This window comes from Lissotriton helveticus, chromosome 5_1, assembly GCF_964261635.1.
Source record: "Lissotriton helveticus chromosome 5_1, aLisHel1.1, whole genome shotgun sequence".
In the NCBI taxonomy this organism is placed as follows: Eukaryota; Metazoa; Chordata; class Amphibia; order Caudata; family Salamandridae; genus Lissotriton; species Lissotriton helveticus.
Window position 1 is genome coordinate 334,880,368 of NC_136065.1, and position 21,340 is coordinate 334,901,707.

The following is a 21,340-nucleotide window of genomic DNA, read 5'->3' on the forward strand; positions in this document are numbered from 1 at the left end:
AACCTACTAAAGATCCCGCACCACTCCTGCACACAAGACCAAGAACATCCCGCAACTGATTCATTGCATCCTGCTGAATGCCTGCTCACTCTGCAAATACGCCACAGAAATCTGGGACACCATCATCACCTTTTCCACGGATGTTGCCTTCAACACCAAAACGTGGCTCAACCCCTCCTCAAACCCCAACATCACCACCGCCACTGCCGAAGGCTACAAGATGATACACCGAGACCGCGCCAATAAACAAGATAAAGTCACTGCCATCTTCTTCAAGGAACCATTAGATGCACCATCACCAACGACAACCCCCACCTCTCATGGAACACCTTAACTTCCTACTACAAACCGATGCAAAACCCACAATAAGACGCAACCTTGTCTACAGACCCCTGGGACCCCGAGCAACATTCTCTGGCACCATCCCCAACATCATCACCCCCCTGGCAATCGACTCTCACCACTACATCCTACCTCAACTTCCACATCGACGACCCCAACAACGCCAACTCCATTGCCCTCCTGGAGAACCTGAACAACATCGGCCTCACCCAAGTGGTCACCAAACCCACTAACAAAGCTGGGCACACACTTTACCCCATTTTCTCCTCCAGCGGCAGAATCAAATTCAGCCACACCACAGAACTCACCTGGACTGACCACACCTTTATAAACTTCATTATCACCAGGACCCAGCACTCCATCACCAGGCATGAGATTTCCCCCCACTGCAGCTGGAGCAAGATCACTGAAACTCAGTAGTTATGGACCCTCACCACCTCCCAATCTAATGCCTCAACAGACCTTGACTAGGCCGTCAGGAACTACACCGCCTGGATCACTGACAGCGCCGACGAAATTGCACCTCTGAAAACTACTAAATCCAACAAAGTCCTCCAAACAGGCCAGTTGGTACACTCCAGAGCTCAGGACCACCAAGAGTAATTGACTATAACTTGAAAAACAATAGCACACCATCAAGAACCCTGCAGACAGAGCAGCTTACAAAACAGCCCTCACCAACTGTCACAGGAACATCAAACAAGCCAAGCAAGCAGCCATCACTACCTGCATTGACCCCACAGCCAACCTCACAAAGGAACTCTTTAAAATAGTCAAAGAATTTTCCAACCAAACAGCAATAGGGAACACTGTCGACTCCTCCCAAAAACTCTGCAACACCCTCACCGTCTACTTACACAGCAAGATCACCAACATCTACAACAATTTCAACTTCCAACCTGCCTCCTTCAACCCCTCTACCAACCAGTGATCATCGTCCAAGCCATTACCTACTGGTTTCTGCTCACCCCCCTGACCACCTCAGACATCATGTCTTTCATCCACTCCGGGGCACCCTCTGAACCCTGCCCCCACAACCTCTATGACCTCATAACGACCTTAATCAGCACACAACTTACCAGCATCCTCAACACCTCCATCAACCTTCCCACATAGAAACACACAGATGTCATACCCCTACAAATGAAAGTTTCCACCAACCCCAGCAAACTAAAAAATTACCGTCCGATCTCCCTGCTCCCCTACCCGGCCAAAGTACTCGAGAAAGTCATCAACCAGCAGTTCACCAAATTCCTGGAATAAAACCACCTACTGGACGAGTCACAATCAGGATTCTGTGCCAAACACAGCACTAAGACAGTCCTGATTGCCGCAACAGATGACATCAGAACACTCCTAAACCATGAAGAAACTGTGCCACCGATCCTCCTCAACCTCTCTGCGGCATTTGACACTGTCTCCCACAACACCCTCATCAACAGAGTCTACAACATAGGCATACAGCAAGACACCCTCCAGTAGATCGTCTCACAGAGCACCCGACTGCCTCCTTTCACCGTCACATCCAAATACATCATATGCGGCATACCACAAGGATCATCCCTCAGCCCCACCCTGTTCAATATCTATACGACCCCCCCTTGCAATCGTTACCAGATCCCACGGACTCAACATACTCACCTACGCAGATGACACTCAACTGATCCTCTCCCACCAAGGACCCCTCCTATGCCAAAACCAACTTCTGAAATGCCATGATCAACATAGCCAAATGGATGAGAGACAACTGCCTCCAATTCAACTCCAAAAAACTGTAGTTCTGCTCTTCGGGAAAAAAACACCTCGGCTTGGGACCACATATGGTGGCCCGGAGAAATCGATCCTACACCCACACCAGTCAACCATGCACGCAACCTCGGCATCAGCCTCGACAGCGAACTGACCTTGAAAAGACAAGTCAACGCTGTCACCTCCTCCTGCTTCCACACACTCTGCATGCTCAGCAGAATCTTCAGATGTATCCCAACCAACACAAGAAAGACCTTCATGCAGGCCCTCGTAATCGTTTCCTGGACTACGGCAATGCCCTCTATGCCGGCATCTCCACCCAGCTCCTCAGAAGACTCTAGACCATACAGAACGCTGCAGCCAGACTCATCCTGGACATCCCCAAATGTACCCACATCGCCCCTCACCTGAGAGACCTCCACTGCCTCCCTGCCCAGAAGAGATGCCAGTTCAAGATCCTCATGCGCACCCACAAAGCCCTTCATAACCTTGGACCTGCTTTCATCAATCAGCGACTGAACTTCCACCATTCCTCTAGACACCTGCACTCCTCTTCACTCGCCCTCACACACACACACCGCCCACATCCGTCACAGCCTCAGTGGTGGCCACTCCTTCTGCGACGTCGCTACCAAGACCTAGAAAGACCTTCCCCCCAGCTACGTACAGCCCCGCACTGCAGACTTCAGAAAGAAACTCAAGACCTGACTCTGTGACGGAGACGCAGCTCCCAGATACCCATAAGCGTGACAATGTTGCGCTTTAGAAATGCTGATTGACTGATTGATTGAGGTGGGACAGCTTTAGCAAAGTGGTCTAAGCAGGCTTATTTTTCTCCTGCTATGATTATTTATTTGTGTACTTTAACAATAAGTTGTCCAGGTACAAGGGACGGGTTAGACTGGTTGGGCAGATGGAAGGGAGGATTCCCCAGTAGAATCTTTGTAGGCGTGTACTCCATGAATTAGAGTGGGTGGACTTTAGAATAGTGTACAGAAAGGGAAGTTTGGAAGGAGCATCAGGGCTCAAACACAAACCCTGTAAGGATGAATCTGTGCCTGAAATAGGCCACTGATCCAGCTGCCATGGCTCCTTCTCTAGTATCACAGCATTAACCAGATAACGTCCAAAAGCAAGGGGGAGAGTGTGCAGAGCAACACATATTTTGCTTACTCCATCCACAGATCAGTTAGAAGAATTAACCAAGAGGTCCCTCAGTCCCGTATCATTTTAGAATTTTTAGGGCCTCCCCTTGCCGGTGAGGGACGTGTGGGCACCTCCATACTTGCAGGCAAGCAGGGCAGTACTGGCGATACTGCAGATGGCTGGATCACAAGGAAACAATGGGGATATTTCTACAACTCAGCCTTCCCACTGCTGACCGTGTTTCAGTTTGACTCCTAAATAACACCAGATAGGCTGGGACAGTTGTCCTGCTATCCCCTGGAGAGTCCAAGTTGATGCACTGCAATTCATTGGACAAGAGAGAAATCAAAACAATCAGGACGATCGGCATAAACCAACTTCTTGTGACATTAAAAATGCAGCCAAAAGTGCTCTTTTTACCCTTCACCACCTCAAAAAAATTAAACCTTTTATCCCAGCTGATGACTTCAAAATCGTTGTACAATCACTTGTCCTTTCCAAGATTGACTATGGCAATGCCACTCTTGCTGGAACTCCTAAAGTTCACATTGCACCGATCAAATCTGTTCTCAACCTTGCCGCCAGACTTATTTCTGATTGTAAAAAATGTGACCATATCTCCCCTGTCCTCAAAGGACGATCCACATATAAGATTGCTTGTATCACTCACAAAGCTCTTCACCAAAACACCCCTTCTTACCTTTCAAGCAAACTTCAAAAAGCAGGATGCTCTAGCTCCCTGAGGGGCACTAACTCCCTTACGCTGATCCCTCCTAAACTAAAACGTAAAAAGACCCAATCTCGTGCATTCTCTGATATTGCTCCGACGATTTGGAATTCTCTCCCCAAAGACCTTCGCTGCAACCCCTCTTACCCTCTCTTCAAAAAAAGACTCAAAGTACTTCTCCTCAACAAACACGGGTTCCTAATGTTTTTGACTCTGACCCCGCTCATTACCGCCCCACTATGATTCACTTTTTACCCACCCGCTCTCCCTCCTTCCATTCTCTCCCTCCCCTTCTCTACACCCCCTTCTCTCCCTAATGTCAACTCCCTTTTATCCCTCTTATTATCCCATTGTTTCTCTGCCCCACTCTAGCATTTAATTCAATGTTTTACCTTTTTGTGAATTTTTCTGCACATTGTAAATTGTTGATTATTTCTTAATATGCCTACCTACCTTGTAAAGCACTCTGATACTCATGGGTCCAGCAGCGCTAAATAAAAATGCCAAAATAAATAAATGCTGATGATGAGGGTTCCCGGTGCCCTTCTTCCCTTAAGGCATGGGTCTTCCCAAACTTTTTCTCAGGGGCCAAATTTACACTGGGGTTTGCGGCCGAAGTAGTGTGTGAATTTCTTTCATAAAAAGGAATATAAAGTAGGGTTGCCCAAAAGAAAAATGCCAGCCATGTGTTTAAAGGTTCTGCAAAGACCTTGTCTTGACGCCAAATAGGGTTATTAATTAAAAAGTATGTATTCCTTTGTAATGTGACTTTTCTGTCTTTGTTACCTTTAGTTATCAGTCATGGATCATTTAGGCAGCCCTAGAACACTATTAAATTGCTGTTCGAAGTATGCACAGATAAGTGCTGAAAATACAGCTGTAGGTGACTGCTTATTTTTGTACAGTCTGTGACATCAAAATAAGCAGCAAGCAGGCTCGCAAATAAGATGGTCTGCGGGGGCGAGGAGGGGTATAGGCTAGCCCAATCCATGGGAGTCCCCCTGAGGCCGTTCCCAAAGGCTGTAAATGGTGTTGAAAACAGCAGGCTGTGAGCGGCGACACCATCGGTAAAGGCAGCAGGAAGCTTTCAGAAGGCCCCATAAAAGTCAACTGTGCATATGCAACATCTGACTTTAAGGGGGCCTTCACTACCCACCAGGCGTGCGATGTCACCGAGGGTCTCGAGAAACACAAAAGAGGGCCGTTGGAGCATGCGCAGGAAAGATGTTGTCGCGCATGCCCGCCAGTACCCTCTTTTCTGTATACTAAGAGTGTCTGGGAGCCTGGCACCTACAAATGTGGTTCCGTGAAAAAGATCCGCGGGTCGTCTAGGAAGGTCTGCCGGGCTGCTGGCGGCCTGCTGCCCATACTATGAGTACCACGGCCTTAAGGGAATATCTGGCTACACAGGTGAAAACCAGTGCATTTCACCTGGTCCCAACAGACTTGATCAATATCAAGAAACAGTGATTTCCAGCTTTACCAGAGTGTTCAATCCTGCATCATTCTCATCAGTATTCTTGCAGTGCCTGGGGGCTTTTTGTGGTGAATCAGTGCTCAGCTTTCTTTTCTATCACTACTCGTGATGACAGTCTATACCCCTTCTCTTACGTGTTGAAGATTCTCACAGGCTTCACACAGTCTGGGAGAGTGCACTCCTTGTGATTACCCATATGTTAAGCATTGGAAGCAGAGTACACCTCACGTGATAACGCTTCTACCTCCCTCTTTTGATCCTTTTGATGATTTACACAGTCTCCTTAAATCTCTTCCCAAGCCCTAAAATGAGATTTGGACACCTTTGTCTTCCCCTAGAATTCTACGCTGGTCCAGTATGTTGATTATTTACTGCTTCCCTTTGCCACCTAAGAATAAGACAGAGTCATTATATTTGATTACTGAATTGGCTAGAAAAGGCACAAGGCCTCAAAAGAAAAATGACAGCTTGTCTCCCCAGTGTAAAATATCAAGCTTACAATATCTCTGACGGAGAGCAAAATCTATTGGCTGATTAAATTGAAGCCATACGTAAGTTGCCCCACACAAGTGACTGCCTATCAGGGATGCCCATTCTTGAGAAAGGTAGAAAAGTATATTTAGGAGGTACTGGGTTTCACTGTGGTGTTTGTCCCATTAAAATTGTGTTAGAAAAGATACCCCTACAACGGTCTGAGGAGGCAGCACAAACATTTGTGTAGGTGAAGCAGACTTTAACCTCTGTGCCTGAACTGGGCTTGCCCAGCTACAGTAAACTATTCACATTGTATTGTCATGATCGAAACAGGGTTGCGCTTGGGAGTATATGGTGCATTATAAAAAGGATGAGATAAACTCATTGCATCCTATTCTTTTGTCCTTGATCCTGTAGCCACTTTGCTCAACCTTTGTTTGCATTCTGCTGCAGAGGCAGTTCATTTTGTAGAAGTTATAGAACATATTGTGTGTTGATTCACTTTTATTGATGCTATTCCCTACTCTGTTGCTGCTCTCCTACTTACTACAATGTCACATCATCTCTCCACTGCTAGACTGTCCCGGTACGAAATTGTATTATTATCCACTTCTCACATTACCCTGATTAGCTACCGGAAGAGGTGTGGCGCCGCGGCTAGGGTGACTGACTATGGAATCTGGGGATCACGGTTCGATCCCCGGCGGCAGAGTAGTCCAACACCATGTGACTCTGGGCAATAGCTTGCTTAATCTTCCCGACGGCCCCCAGCGCCTAGAGACCCTTACGGGTGATTGTGCGTGTTACAAATGTGGGTTATTATTATTAGCTATCCCTCTTTCAATCCAGCCTTGCTAGTGCCCACCTACAAGAAGGGTGAGCCACATGAGTGCCTTTTAGTGACCGAACTCCTGATTAAAGATCTTTTAGATGCACCAATACACAATAGCGATCTTTTCTGCCTGGTAGATGGCTCCTGTCTAATAAATGATGTTGGAGAATTGGTAGCTATAAATGCTCTGTGCACCTCGCATGCAATTGTTGAAAGTCAACACTTGACCGAGGTTCGATAAACTAAAGTGAAATAACTGTAAAAGAGACCCTGAGAGATTGTGAAGGGACTGCATTAAGAAAGTGGTTGCCGCCAAACGTTTTACACACCAAACAAGCAAGTTTGTACCATGGCCTTACCCATGAAAGAAGCATTGTAATGATTCATGCTGCTGCGACCCATTGGTATGCGTCTTTCTTTCCCTCTGTCTCCACAAATTATTGGCACTTCTGTGTCACCTGCTAAGCCCATAATATTGGAAGACAGGTCAGTACCACTCCTGCTACCTATCCGCCTTCTTGAAGGCCATTTGTCCATCTAGAAATGGACATTATTCAAATATGTGTTTTTCATATATTCTTTTAATTGTATGCATGTTCTCTGGGTGGGTTAAGGTTTATCTCTATACTCACATAGATGCTGTATCACTAGCTAAGAAACTGTTGAGAGACCTCAATTCCCCAATTCAGAACACCCCTCCGCATCTCCACTGATCAGGCTCACTCTTTATTTAGCAAGTCTTTAAATCCTTAGGGGTCAAAGAACATTTCCACTGTGCTCAACACCCAGAGTCATCAGGGAAAATCATGGGCAAACCCCTAATCTGATATGTTTCACCTGCTAATCTAGAGCTGGAACTGAATGATTGTGTGGTTTTGGAGTAATGCAGGCAATTGGTTGTCTCTGCAGTTTCTGTTCTCAGACCAGAGCTGCCCTGTGGATCAGGCTTTCCATCTTTGCTACAAGCCTCATCCTCTGGATCTCTATCTGGAACTTCATGTGGTAGGGAGGTGCATCTGTGTGGAAAAGAACTGCACAACGTTTGCTGCACCTCAGAGATTTCACTACTTTTTCTATTGAGAGGCTCTATTGCTCCTTTTGGAGGCATATAGACTGAGCTTGTGCCTCTCATTTTAGTAATTCCCAGGTGAGTTTGCTGATAATTCCTGCCTCGGGATGGTGAAGTAATTTGCCTCGACCTGTAGTTTGATGGGCACCACATAGAGTTGTGCCTCCTTTCCTAATGAAAATTCCTGTTGAACACAAGGCTCTTTACATTCACGATGAAGGTATCATGCCCCCACCAACCCACAGTGCTTACTTGCACATGGGTCTGTCTGTGAAACTTGCAATAGCAGTGTCTTTGGTGGTCAATGTTAGGATGATTTGTGATCCCTGATATGTGGCCCTTTTAACTTCAGAATTGCCACTGAGTCATGGACACTTGTTTTCAACTCTATAAGGAATATGGCATGTACGTTGTCACAAACAAGACTTTTTCTTGTTGCCTAGAGACTTGGCAGACACATGCTACCCTGCTTATGTAGTTCCTCCGATCCAGTACACTCCAAACAGGTTCTCGCTGGCCAGTTTTCACCACACCATTTCAGGAACCAAGCACTTTTTCTCCATTCTCTTCCTGTTGTATAGGGTAGTGCAGGCAATTTGTGAAGTAGAAAATAACTGCCCAAGTTTTGTCAAACATGTCCAATGTATTCACTGAAGCATTAAGATTTGCATTAGATCGATTTGATGCCCAACAAACTGTTATTTTAACACCTTCCATGCTCATGACGAGCTGAGCTCGTCATGAGGCACGCTGCTCCGGTGCTCATGACGAGCTCAGCTCGTCATGAGCCGTGGAACGCTCACACGCGGGGATAATTCCCCTGCCTTTCTGAGCGTTCCACGGGAACGGGTGCAGCTATGAGCACCGGAGCGCCGTCATGAGCATGGGGGCGCTGTGCGCGCCCACCAGCACAGCGGTGGAATTACCCCCCGCAGCGAAGGGGTTATGAAACAGAATGGCTGTGGATGTAGTTTTGGCTCCCAAGGGAGGAGTATGTACTATAGTGGGGTCTCCATGTTGTACCTATGTACCCAACAACTCACTCAACATTCATGAACAAATACACAATTAAGAGTAGCATTAAGTAGCTAAACAAGATGCAGAACATTTAGACTAGATTACGAAGGGATTTTGCCATGGCTGAAGGACATTTCTGGGGATAGGGAATGATAGTCTTTGAAATAATACTTGGTATATTCATTATTGTAATGATTCTTTACATTACTATGCATGTGCAGCATTCAAAAACTCTCAGCTAATAAAGGGACTGGCTTTTGGTTCTATTAACAGTTGCTGGAGATGGTGCTAGTGATATAAACTCCATTGTTTGTACTTTTGAAACACTTCATGAAGATGAATGTGCTATTAAATTACATAGAAAGATGGCTTTATATATACTTTAATTTATACCTAAGGTACCAAAGGGAAGGGATTGTGAACCTGTTTTGCATTATTATGATTTATACTATTTTATTTTACATATTACAGAAACCATGTTGAACCACAGTATATGCAATTTTATACTTAGGCCTGCTCAGTCTTCCTGTTTCTGACATGTTCAACTTTTCATTCTGGCACCAAGCAAGCATCTGTAAAACAACGAGCTCAGTGTCTGGAATTATAAATTATCTATGTCTTTTCAAGGATCTTTTCTTTTTTCTGATAAGTGGCATCTGTACACCTGCTAACTCCCACCAACTAAAGATTCACATGTATCCTTTCCATTGCAGCTTATCAACTGAAAATGTATTTAGATTGTGTGAGGAGGTAGCATTGAGTCAATATCTTGAGGCGGTGATGCACTGTCTCTCCGATGGCTTATTTTGTACTTATATTTGCTCAATGAACATGTTTAAAACTTTCTTTCACAAAAGTAAGGATGGAAGATAAGAAAGAGAGGAAAATAAAGAAGGACAGAAGAAGAAAGGAGATGAAGGTAAAAATGAACTAATGGAAGGAAAGATGTGAAAATAAAAGGAAAGATAGAAGGATGGGTGAAATGGTTAAATGAAAGATGGAAGGAGTGATGGCTAATGGAAGGAAGGATGACTGTGGAATGAATGATGGAAGGAACCGTGGAGGGAAGGATGACAGGAAAATGGAATGTCGAAAAGAAAGATGGACAGAAGGATAGAACAATGGATGTTTGGAAAGAAATATGGAAAGATGGAAGGATAGTTGGATGGGCTTATGAAAAATAGATAGAAAGATGGGACAGTGGCAAAAATGAGTTACTGATGGGAGAATGGACGGAATAATGGAACAGTAGAATGATGGAAGTAAATATGGAATGATACAGGATGGAATGAAAGATGGAAGGACAGAAGGAAAAAAGGATGGACATGTGAAGGATGGAACAATCAAAGGAAGGACAGAAGGAAAGATGGAATGATGATACTAAAAGAGGAATGAGTAAATGATGGTAGAATGAATGATGACTCGATGGAAGAATGTTAGGATATATAGAATGCAGGAAGAATGGAAGGAAAAGAGGGCAGAGGATATAAAGATGGAAGAAAAGATTAAAGCTTTTAGGGAAAGATTAAAGGAATTAATTAAGGACAGATGGAAGAAAAGCGGCAAGGAACGATTGAACTTTACAAGGATGGAATGATGGAAGGGAAAAAAGAAGGATAAAAAGAAAAATGGAAAGATGGTTGAAAGAAGAAAGGAAGAAAGATTTAAATAGGTGGAAAGGGAAACCAAATGGAAGTGAGAAAGTATCCATAAGAGCTAACAAAAAGGCAAATACAACGTAAGTAATGTGAGAGGAAAGGCAAGGAAGCATTGGCAAAGACAATAGGTCTTGGCTTTGGGACCTATTGGCTTCACCAATGGAGTTTTAGGAATTCTGCACAACACCCCAATAAGGTGCATCATGCTAGGGAAGCATAGAAACAACGCCTATGATATGGTTACCCACTGCATTTTTTAGGCACACAGCATGCATACATGTGCATGAAAAGTAACATGGCACTTTTTTCTTTTTATTTACCAATCTAAGTGGGATCAGTAAATAAAAAGATGAAAAGAGTGAAAGCATGTGTTTTTAAGCATGTGGGTGGAATCAACATAATGCACTAGAACAAACACAGTGCTCAGACCCAACACAGGAGGCCTGGGGTGAAACCAACTCGCGGTTTCCGACTGTGGGGAAGCAACATGGGCCAGGAGATAGGAGAAAGCAACAAGGAGGGCATGGATAGGAGGGGCCGAGAACAGCGAATGGGTAAGGGAGAGAGCAACATGGCATGAGGGAGAGAAAAACAAACACACAAGAGAGATTAATGTGGAGCTTGCTGGAGAAGCACATGGGTGAGAGAACAACAAAGAGTAGGAAAGGGGAAGACACAAGCACACTAGGGAAACAGCTGGAAAACACATGCACTCTTGTGTAATGCCTAAGACAAAGGAAAAAAGTAGTTCCATAAAATTGAGAAGTGGAAAGACAAAAGTAAATTTGAAATGCCTATAGGAAAGACAGATGCAAGATGGACAAGGTAAGCCATTGAATAAAAAGGAGGTAAATGAGAGTGACAGTAATGCCAACCGATGGTAAGCAATGGGTGGACTTCAAGCACCTCAAGTTCTTGGTAAGCCTGCAATATTCATTTCACAATCAGACAGCTCCACTGTCTAGAAAGATCGACCTACAATTAGTGTTACAAACAATTGATGCATCCCACTGCTTTCACATCTCTTCACCTTCTGTTACACAAAGCTTATAAAATGACTCTGTGAGTCAGACAGACATTTTTAATTTGCAAAGTACTCTTTGCACACTGCAACTCTGCGTTTTGTGGTTGCAAAATCTGTGCTTTTGAAAATTTTATACTTTACAAAAGGAAAACTCTTGCGCATTGGGCCTCGCGTTCTATTTGTTTTCTTTTTATTCTGGGATTAGTACACCTGCATTGCAAGAAAAACAAAACCTGCACATACCAGAATGCAATTAATTAAGTTAGAATTGAATAAAGTGCTCACACGTGTCAATCAATGAGCCTGGTGTATGGAAAGATGGTCTTTCTCCCAAAGCCTGCATTGCCCATAGTGACAGACTTTTGTGGGAGCCCAACAAACACTCAATTGAATAAAGTAACATTGCGCATTGCAAATGTCTTTGCCGATCACAATATCAACTATGCAATTCCCTGTGAATTTAATGGGTGGCAAAAGGACATTTCCCTTTATTTGTGGCCCTGGAAAAGCATTGAACTGTTAGCAGCCTTGTCACTCTGTAACCATTTGCACATTAGAAGCTGTCCTTGAGGGGCAGTTTCTCATGTGTGAGTGTCAGCTGTGGGCAGTAGATGGAAGCAGAGGTCCCATATAGCTGCTGCATGCCCCACTTGCACTGTACCTTTGCTCTTGGCATTGCATCTCTCTCCCTTGATGGCATACTGAGAATGCGAATGAAGAGAGGGAGGTCTGCTGTCCCTCGCAGGCTTCCGTCTCTGCTTCTGCAGCTTGTCGGAAGGATACACAGAAATTCTGCATTATCAATATTTATGAGGCAGGATTTCTGGCTGGGAATCTTTGTGAACATCCTCTATGCTGCTGTGCCAGGTTGATGATACATCCGGCACAGCACAAAGAATTGTCAAGTTACATTGCAGATAGGAATATGAAGTTAACAATTGTACATTTGGCCAAATATGGGCGCTCTGCAAAGATAGTTTATTACAATAGTTGATTTTACAGCACGGAATGTGATCCTCCTATACTTTGTGTCAGAGCCAGGAAAGTCTTTTTAGCCAACATCATTTTCTATGCTGGCAAAGCAGCAAGCTCCAGAATACTGTTGTTTTCAAAGCAAGGCTCATTTAAAAGTGGCACACATGATGTGAGCAGAACTGTCATGCAGTCATTTAATAATGTGTGGTATGGTGCTGTCACGGGCATAATAATGTGAGAATGAATTTGTTTTTATACGTGTTTTAACAGAGGCAGAAGTCATCTTTCCCAGCTCAAATTTCAGGTTGTTTTTCTTTATCATCCTGCAATTTCCATGCCATGCATTGCTGGCAAGAGACAAGTGGTCCAATACAGACCAGATGCAGGGTGTAAAAAACAGGGGTCTTCAACCTTTTCTGTCAGAGCTACTTGTGTTCAACGAAGATCATCCCGCGCTACCAATGTTAGTAGTGTTGTACTATTGACTACATCAGACAAGCTTACATTAGTGGTCACCATATCATAGATTAATAGCAGTGATTACCTCAGTACATCCGGCAGGATTGCCAGTAGCAATGCAAACAAGCATTTACAATGAAATAGGTCTCGCAGCATCAAAGTTTGAGCTATTGGCATTGTATATTACAATGTGTTACATTAATTTGTTATCAAACTCTGAATTGTTGTATAAAGATGATTTGCAAACTGTCAAATGTTGCTGAATAGTAAGCAACGTTGTGAATAATATTGTTTGCTAGTCATCCTTGGGTACCAGAGTACTTCACTTGAGGCAGCTCACTACTCTGCACTCACTACTCTGCACTCACTACTCACTTCTTTGCACTCACTACTCTGCACTCACTACTCACTTCTTTGCACTCACTACTCTGCACTCACTACTCACTACTCTGCACTCACTTCTTTGCACTCACTACTCTGCACTCACTTCTTTGCACTCACTACTCTGCACTCACTTCTTTGCATTCACTACTCTGCACTCACTACTCTGCACTCACTACTCTGCACTCACTACTCACTACTCTGCACTCACTACTCACTACTCTGCACTCACTACTCACTACTCTGCACTCACTACTCTGCACTACTCTGCACTCACTACTCTGCACTCACTACTCACTACTCTGCACTCACTACTCTGCACTCACTACTCACTACTCACTACTCTGCACTCACTACTCTGCACTCACTACTCACTACTCTGCACTCACTACTCACTACTCTGCACTCACTCCTCTGCACTCACTACTCACTACTCTGCACTCACTACTCACTACTCTACACTCACTACTCTGCACTCATTACTTTGCACTCACTACTCACTACTCTGCACTCACTACTCACTACTCTGCACTCACTACTCACTACTCACTACTCTGCACTCACTACTCACTACTCTGCACTCACTACTTTGCACTCACTACTCTGCACTCACTACTCTGCACTCACTACTCTGCACTCACTACTCACTACTCTGCACTCACTACTCACTACTCTGCACTCACTACTCACTACTCTGCACTCACTACTTTGCACTCACTACTCACTACTTTGCACTCACTACTCTGAACTCACTACTCACTACTCTGCACTCACTACTCACTACTCTGCACTCACTACTCACTACTCTGCACTCACTACTTTGCACTCACTACTCACTACTCTGCACTCACTACTCACTACTCTGCACTCACTACTCACTACTCTGCACTCACTACGCTGCACTCACTACTTTGCACTCACTACTCCGGACTCACTACTCTGCACTCACTACTCACTACTTTGCACTCACTACTCTGCACTCACTACTCACTACTCTGCACTCACTACTCTGCACTCACTACTCACTACTCTTCACTCACTACTCTGCACTCACTACTCTGCACTCACTACTCACTACTTTGCACTCACTACTCACTACTCTGCACTCACTACTCTGCACTCACTACTCTGCACTCACTACTCACTACTCTGCACTCACTACTCACTACTTTGCACTCACTACTCACTACTCTGCACTCACTACTCTGCACTCACTACTCTGCACTCACTACTCTGCACTCACTACTCACTACTTTGCACTCACTACTCAGCACTCACTACTCACTACTCTGCACTCACTACTCTGCACTCACTACTCTGCACTCACTACTCTGCACTCACTACTCTGCACTCACTACTCACTACTCTGCACTCACTACTCACTACTCTGCACTCACTACTCTGCACTCGCTACTCACTACTCTGCACTCACTACTCTGCACTCACTACTCTGCACTCACTACTCACTACTTTGCACTCACTACTCACTACTCTGCACTCACTACTCACTACTCTGCACTCACTACTCTGCACTCACTACTCACTACTCTGCACTCACTACTCTGCACTCACTACTCTGCACTCACTACTCTGCACTCACTACTCTGCACTCACTACTCACTACTCTGCACTCACTACTCACTACTCACTACTCACTACTCACTACTCTGCACTCACTACTCTGCACTCACTACTCACTACTCTGCACTCACTACTCACTACTCTGCACTCACTACTCTGCACTCACTACCCTGCACTCACTACTCACTACTCACTACTCTGCACTCACTACTCACTACTCTGCACTCACTACTCACTACTCTGCACTCACTACTCTGCACTCACTACTCACTACTCTGCACTCACTACTCACTACTCTGCACTCACTACTCTGCACTCACTACTCTGCACTCACTACTCTGCACTCATTACTCACTACTCTGCACATTCACTCTGCACTCACTACTCTGCACTCAATACTCACTACTCTGCACTCACTACTCTGCACTCACTACTCTGCACTCACTACTCTGCACTCACTACTCACTACTCTGCACTCACTACTCACTACTCTGCACTCACTACTCTGCACTCACTACTCTGCACTCACTACTCTGCACTCACTACTCACTACTCTGCACTCACTACTCACTACTCTGCACATTCACTCTGCACTCACTACTCTGCACTCACTACTCACTACTCTGCACTCACTACTCTGCACTCACTACTCTGCACTCACTACTCTGCACTAACTACTCACTACTCTGCACATTCACTCTGCACTCACTACTCTGCACTCACTACTCACTACTCTGCACTCACTACTCACTACTCTGCACTCACTACTCACTACTCTGCACTCACTACTTTGCACTCACTACTCTGCACTCACTACTCTGCACTCACTACTCTGCACTCACTACTCACTACTCTGCACTCACTACTCACTACTCTGCACTCACTACTCACTACTCTGCACTCACTACTTTGCACTCACTACTCACTACTTTGCACTCACTACTCTGAACTCACTACTCACTACTCTGCACTCACTACTCACTACTCTGCACTCACTACTCACTACTCTGCACTCACTACTTTGCACTCACTACTCACTACTCTGCACTCACTACTCACTACTCTGCACTCACTGCTCACTACTCTGCACTCACTACTCACTACTCTGCACTCACTACGCTGCACTCACTACTTTGCACTCACTACTCACTACTCCGGACTCACTACTCTGCACTCACTACTCACTACTTTGCACTCACTACTCACTACTCTGCACTCACTACTCACTACTCTGCACTCACTACTCTGCACTCACTACTCACTACTCTGCACTCACTACTCTGCACTCACTACTCACTACTTTGCACTCACTACTCACTACTCTGCACTCACTACTCTGCACTCACTACTCTGCACTCACTACTCTGCACTCACTACTCACTACTCTGCACTCACTACTCACTACTTTGCACTCACTACTCACTACTCTGCACTCACTACTCTGCACTCACTACTCTGCACTCACTACTCTGCACTCACTACTCACTACTTTGCACTCACTACTCAGCACTCACTACTCACTACTCTGCACTCACTACTCTGCACTCACTACTCTGCACTCACTACTCTGCACTCACTAATCTGCACTCACTACTCACTACTCTGCACTCACTACTCTGCACTCGCTACTCACTACTCTGCACTCACTACTCTGCACTCACTACTCTGCACTCACTACTCTGCACTCACTACTCACTACTTTGCACTCACTACTCACTACTCTGCACTCACTACTCACTACTCTGCACTCACTACTCACTACTCTGCACTCACTACTCTGCACTCACTACTCTGCACTCACTACTCTGCACTCACTACTCACTACTCTGCACTCACTACTCACTACTCACTACTCACTACTCACTACTCTGCACTCACTACTCTGCACTCACTACTCACTACTCTGCACTCACTACTCACTACTCTGCACTCACTACTCTGCACTCACTACCCTGCACTCACTACTCACTACTCACTACTCTGCACTCACTACTCACTACTCTGCACTCACTACTCACTACTCTGCACTCACTACTCTGCACTCACTACTCACTACTCTGCACTCACTACTCACTACTCTGCACTCACTACTCTGCACTCACTACTCTGCACTCACTACTCACTACTCTGCACTCATTACTCACTACTCTGCACATTCACTCTGCACTCACTACTCTGCACTCAATACTCACTACTCTGCACTCACTACTCTGCACTCACTACTCTGCACTCACTACTCACTACTCTGCACTCACTACTCACTACTCTGCACTCACTACTCTGCACTCACTACTCTGCACTCACTACTCACTACTCTGCACTCACTACTCACTACTCTGCACATTCACTCTGCACTCACTACTCTGCACTCACTACTCACTACTCTGCACTCACTACTCTGCACTCACTACTCTGCACTCACTACTCTGCACTAACTACTCACTACTCTGCACATTCACTCTGCACTCACTACTCTGCACTCACTACTCACTACTCGGCACTCACTACTCTGCACTCACTACTCTGAACTCACTACTCTGCACTCACTACTCACTACTCTTCACATTCACTCTGCACTCACTACTCTGCACTCACTACTCTGCACTCACTTCTCTGCACTCACTTCTCTGCACATTCACTCTGCACTCACTTCTCTGCACTCACTTCTCTGCACCCACCCCATCGGTATTGCAATGAAAGATGTATTTCCACCCTGTTATATATGTTATGAGGACACCGTTCATGTGCCAACTCCTATAAGATACCTTTTAATATGCGAGAATGTGCTGCATTGCTATATACTTATAAGGTCCCAAAGACGAGACCGATTGCCTTGCAAATGCTCGTTTAACAGTGTCACTGTAAGGTCCACTCACACAATTGTCCACAGAGTTAAAAACTGTCAAATAAATGCCTTCCTTCTCCCCTATGTCTCGGACAGTTGCAGGGACGCCCACTTTCTCCCAACCACCCCGTCCCATAGTGCCGCATGCCTGTGGAGGTTACTTTGTTATCGAGGGCAGCCTGACCAGGGGGGATAGCTGTCGGTTTCTGTTGGAGATCAGGCGAGATGACTGCAATATCTGCACGCGCATTCCAAAACGAAACCTAGCGTGGGGGCGGGACTTCCGTCTTGTGCGCGAAGCCCGCGCCCACGGAATTCCTGGTCCGAAGAGCAGTGCGTGACGCGGGGCTCCCATGCCTGAGGGAGAGCACCGCGGAGGCGACAGAACACCGGATTGGCGGTAAGTGGGCCTTGGGGGATGCCCGTGTGTGTGAGTGTATGTGCGCTCCTGTGTGTGTGTCTCTGTGTGCGACGGCGGGGGGAGGGGGGAGTGTCTCTGTCTGCGCTCGTGCAGGGGGAGGTGTGCCTGGGTATGTTTGCGCTTCCCAGGAGACAGCCAGGCCGAGCGCGGCGCGTGCCAGTCGGCGCGTGCCAGTTTCAAATCGCCTCCAAGGCGATGCGCGCGGCCAGGATTGTCTCCTGGGAAGCACACATGCCGACAAAAGGTTCTCGGTGGAGACGCGCTTCGCGCGGCTAGTCGAGACCTAAAAAGCAGTCTTTGTCAATTTTGAATGCCTCAACGTTGATATAACATAGCAGCGATAGCCACAATGCCAAATGCGCCAAAATGATATTAGTAATAATTCTCCTCCACACTATGATCTATCACTTATATATCAGCTTTTAATATGTATTGAAAATTGGGCCATTTTTCGTATAACATGAATGAGTTCTGAAATACACACATTTTCATCTCAAATGCAGCCCTCAATTATGGTACCCATAGATGAATTAAATCGAGTAAAGGTGTTTAATTTAGTTGGCTGGGCTGCACACAGGAGAGCTACTCACAGGTAGGTGAAGAGGCAATATTAGCTCACGAGCTCCTCGTTGGATAAGCCTGGTGTAACCACTGAAAAAACACAAACCGCTTCAAATAGCTGAAGATCAGTCGTTAAAACACTGGTCGTTCAGCACACGGTGGGAGGAAGATACCACAAACACCACTTTTGCAAAACGGTTGGACTGAAAATACTTTATAACTCATCTTTGTGGCTGGAAAAATTAATTGCCATTACCAAAATTATTTTCACTATTTTTGGAAATTTGCAATGACATTATTCAACAACTGCCCAGAATATGATGATACATCTAATGCCAAGGCTTCTGCAACATGATCAGATTGTGTGACATAGGGAAAAATCTTCAGGTAACAAAACCTAACCTAACGTAACACTACATAACATTACATAACACAGCACAACACAACTACTTGTAAAGTGCATGGTTACCCGCTAGAGCATCTATATGCAGAACACCAGGGTCCAGATTTATGATAGTATTGCGTTGCCCTTGCGTCATGCAAGGTGTTGCAAGGGCAACGCAATACTAAAGTCAGATTTACGAAGCAAAAGCACTTCCAGCCTCATTCCTCTTTATGGGTGTGGACCGCCTTGCTGACTTGCAAAATACCACATAATGCAGCGTAGATGGTACTTTATCTCTTCTGTAATACATAGGATTCTGCAGTCCCTGAATTAATGGCTTACTCTAATTATTTTGTAATCAGCGACTTGTGACACACCTATTCAGAACTCAACTGTAATAAGTTATTACAGTTGAGGCCTGAAGTCAAAATGCTCGATGCCAGTGCCAGAGTGAAAGTCAGGCCAGGTTACAGACCAGCTGTATAAAGCAACGGAAAGGAGATGTTGCTTTTCTTACTTCTGCTCTATTTTTCGAATTTACAGTGACGATCAGAAAGAACATGGTTATTTTTATACATTCCTTAGATAATTATAGAAAAGTTATAGTATTTTTGCATGTTTCTACACATTCTGAGCTACAGCAGCTTTTTCTTTTAAAACAGACTTTTATTGAACTGTTTCTAATATCTTTTGCAACAAATATCTAATAGGTTTTTGATGTGTTTACTTTTGCACAAAATGTGCTATTTTATTATTCATTTTTGCAAACATGCTTTCTCTTTCATATGAAAGAGCTATGCATTAAAGTTTGAAGTGTTTTGTAGGAAAAGTGATGATGTCACAATGGGTTGTATGACAGTACAACGCGGGCTATTACCACGCTTGCCATTACAACGCTGTTTTTACAACGCAAGTCGTTACAACGACTTGCGCTGTAAGCGCTGTATAGTGGAATAGTTTAATTTTCTATTCCAACTCCAGCCCACGTTACAGTAGGGAAGGTGTTGGAATAGAAAATTAAACTATTCCTTGTCCATCAGCGCCCTCCAGCGCAAGTCGTTGAAACGACTTGCGTTGTAAAAGCAGCGTAGTAATGGCAGCGCGTGGTAATGCCCGCGTTGTAAAGGCTGTTCCCCTCACAATGTATTATATGGGATAAAGTACCCCCCTACCAGACACGATAAGGATGTTGCCAGAGACCTTGAAGTTGCATAACCATATAAAGGAACTCGACCGCTGGCCTCATTCCTCAGTACGGTGATGGAACTCCTCTGTGACTTGCAATATCCTTATAATGTATGTCACGGGATACTTTATCCCTTATATACCTTCCTAGAAAATCTTCATTTGGGAAAGCGGCATAGTGCTTAGTATCTAGAAATGTGCTGGGATTTGCCAGTTATGGTCAGTAAGACAAATATAGTCCTTCCCTCATGCACCGCTCATGACTCAAATGGCACCACAGATAACTTAACAAATGACATCATATTTAGCCTCACCTATAAGCTATGACAGGTCTGCGGATTTGGACCGGGACATTAAATACCGGTGGTGCCGGCAGAAAACCAGCCAGGTTGCAACCGGAGATGGAAACAGCTTTGAATGAGTGAATGAAACATTTTTTCGCAGTTTCTTTATAGGTTGAGCTCAACCCGAAGGTATTTGAGCACTTTACATGAGCACCGGTTACATTACATAAGAACACGTTCTTTTTTTTGGCACAGGGAGATTAAGTGCTTTGCTCAGAATCACAAGATGTTGAACTGACACAAAGACTGGAACCTGGTTCTCCAGTTACTCAGTTGTCTGCTCTGACCATAACACCACATCCCGGTTAGAGGGAGAGTGCCAGGCAGAAACGACATGAAATGGCGACTCGTTATGGGCTCAAGGTTCCAACAGGACCTCGAGCTGAGCCAGAGCAGGGCAGTACGCCCTTGGTGTCTGTTTCTCACATAAAGCCTGTTTCAAAGGGTAGCCATATTGTCGGATCAGCGAACAAGGCACATGTAGAGTATTTTTTGCCCAGGATCTAAGTGCTTGTTAAATTAGTAATTCCAGTGACCCTGGGAATAAGTTCAGGAAAGTGATTGCCCAAGAGCACACCATTTGGCCAAATGTGAGGCAAGAATTAAAAAGTGCTTATCCTTGTTCCATAATTCTAACTTGTCCACTAGACCACAACTGAGGTGTCATTGATTCTGATGGCAAGGCACA

The 21,340-nt window shown here is 45.0% G+C and overlaps 1 pseudogene; it reads right to left on the reverse strand.

Annotated features, from left to right (window-relative positions):
* Positions 1-5,805: 5,805 nt before the first annotated feature.
* Positions 5,806-21,340, reverse strand: part of LOC144752468 (ubiquitin-conjugating enzyme E2Q-like protein 1 pseudogene) — an 82,855-nt pseudogene continuing 67,320 nt past the window's right edge.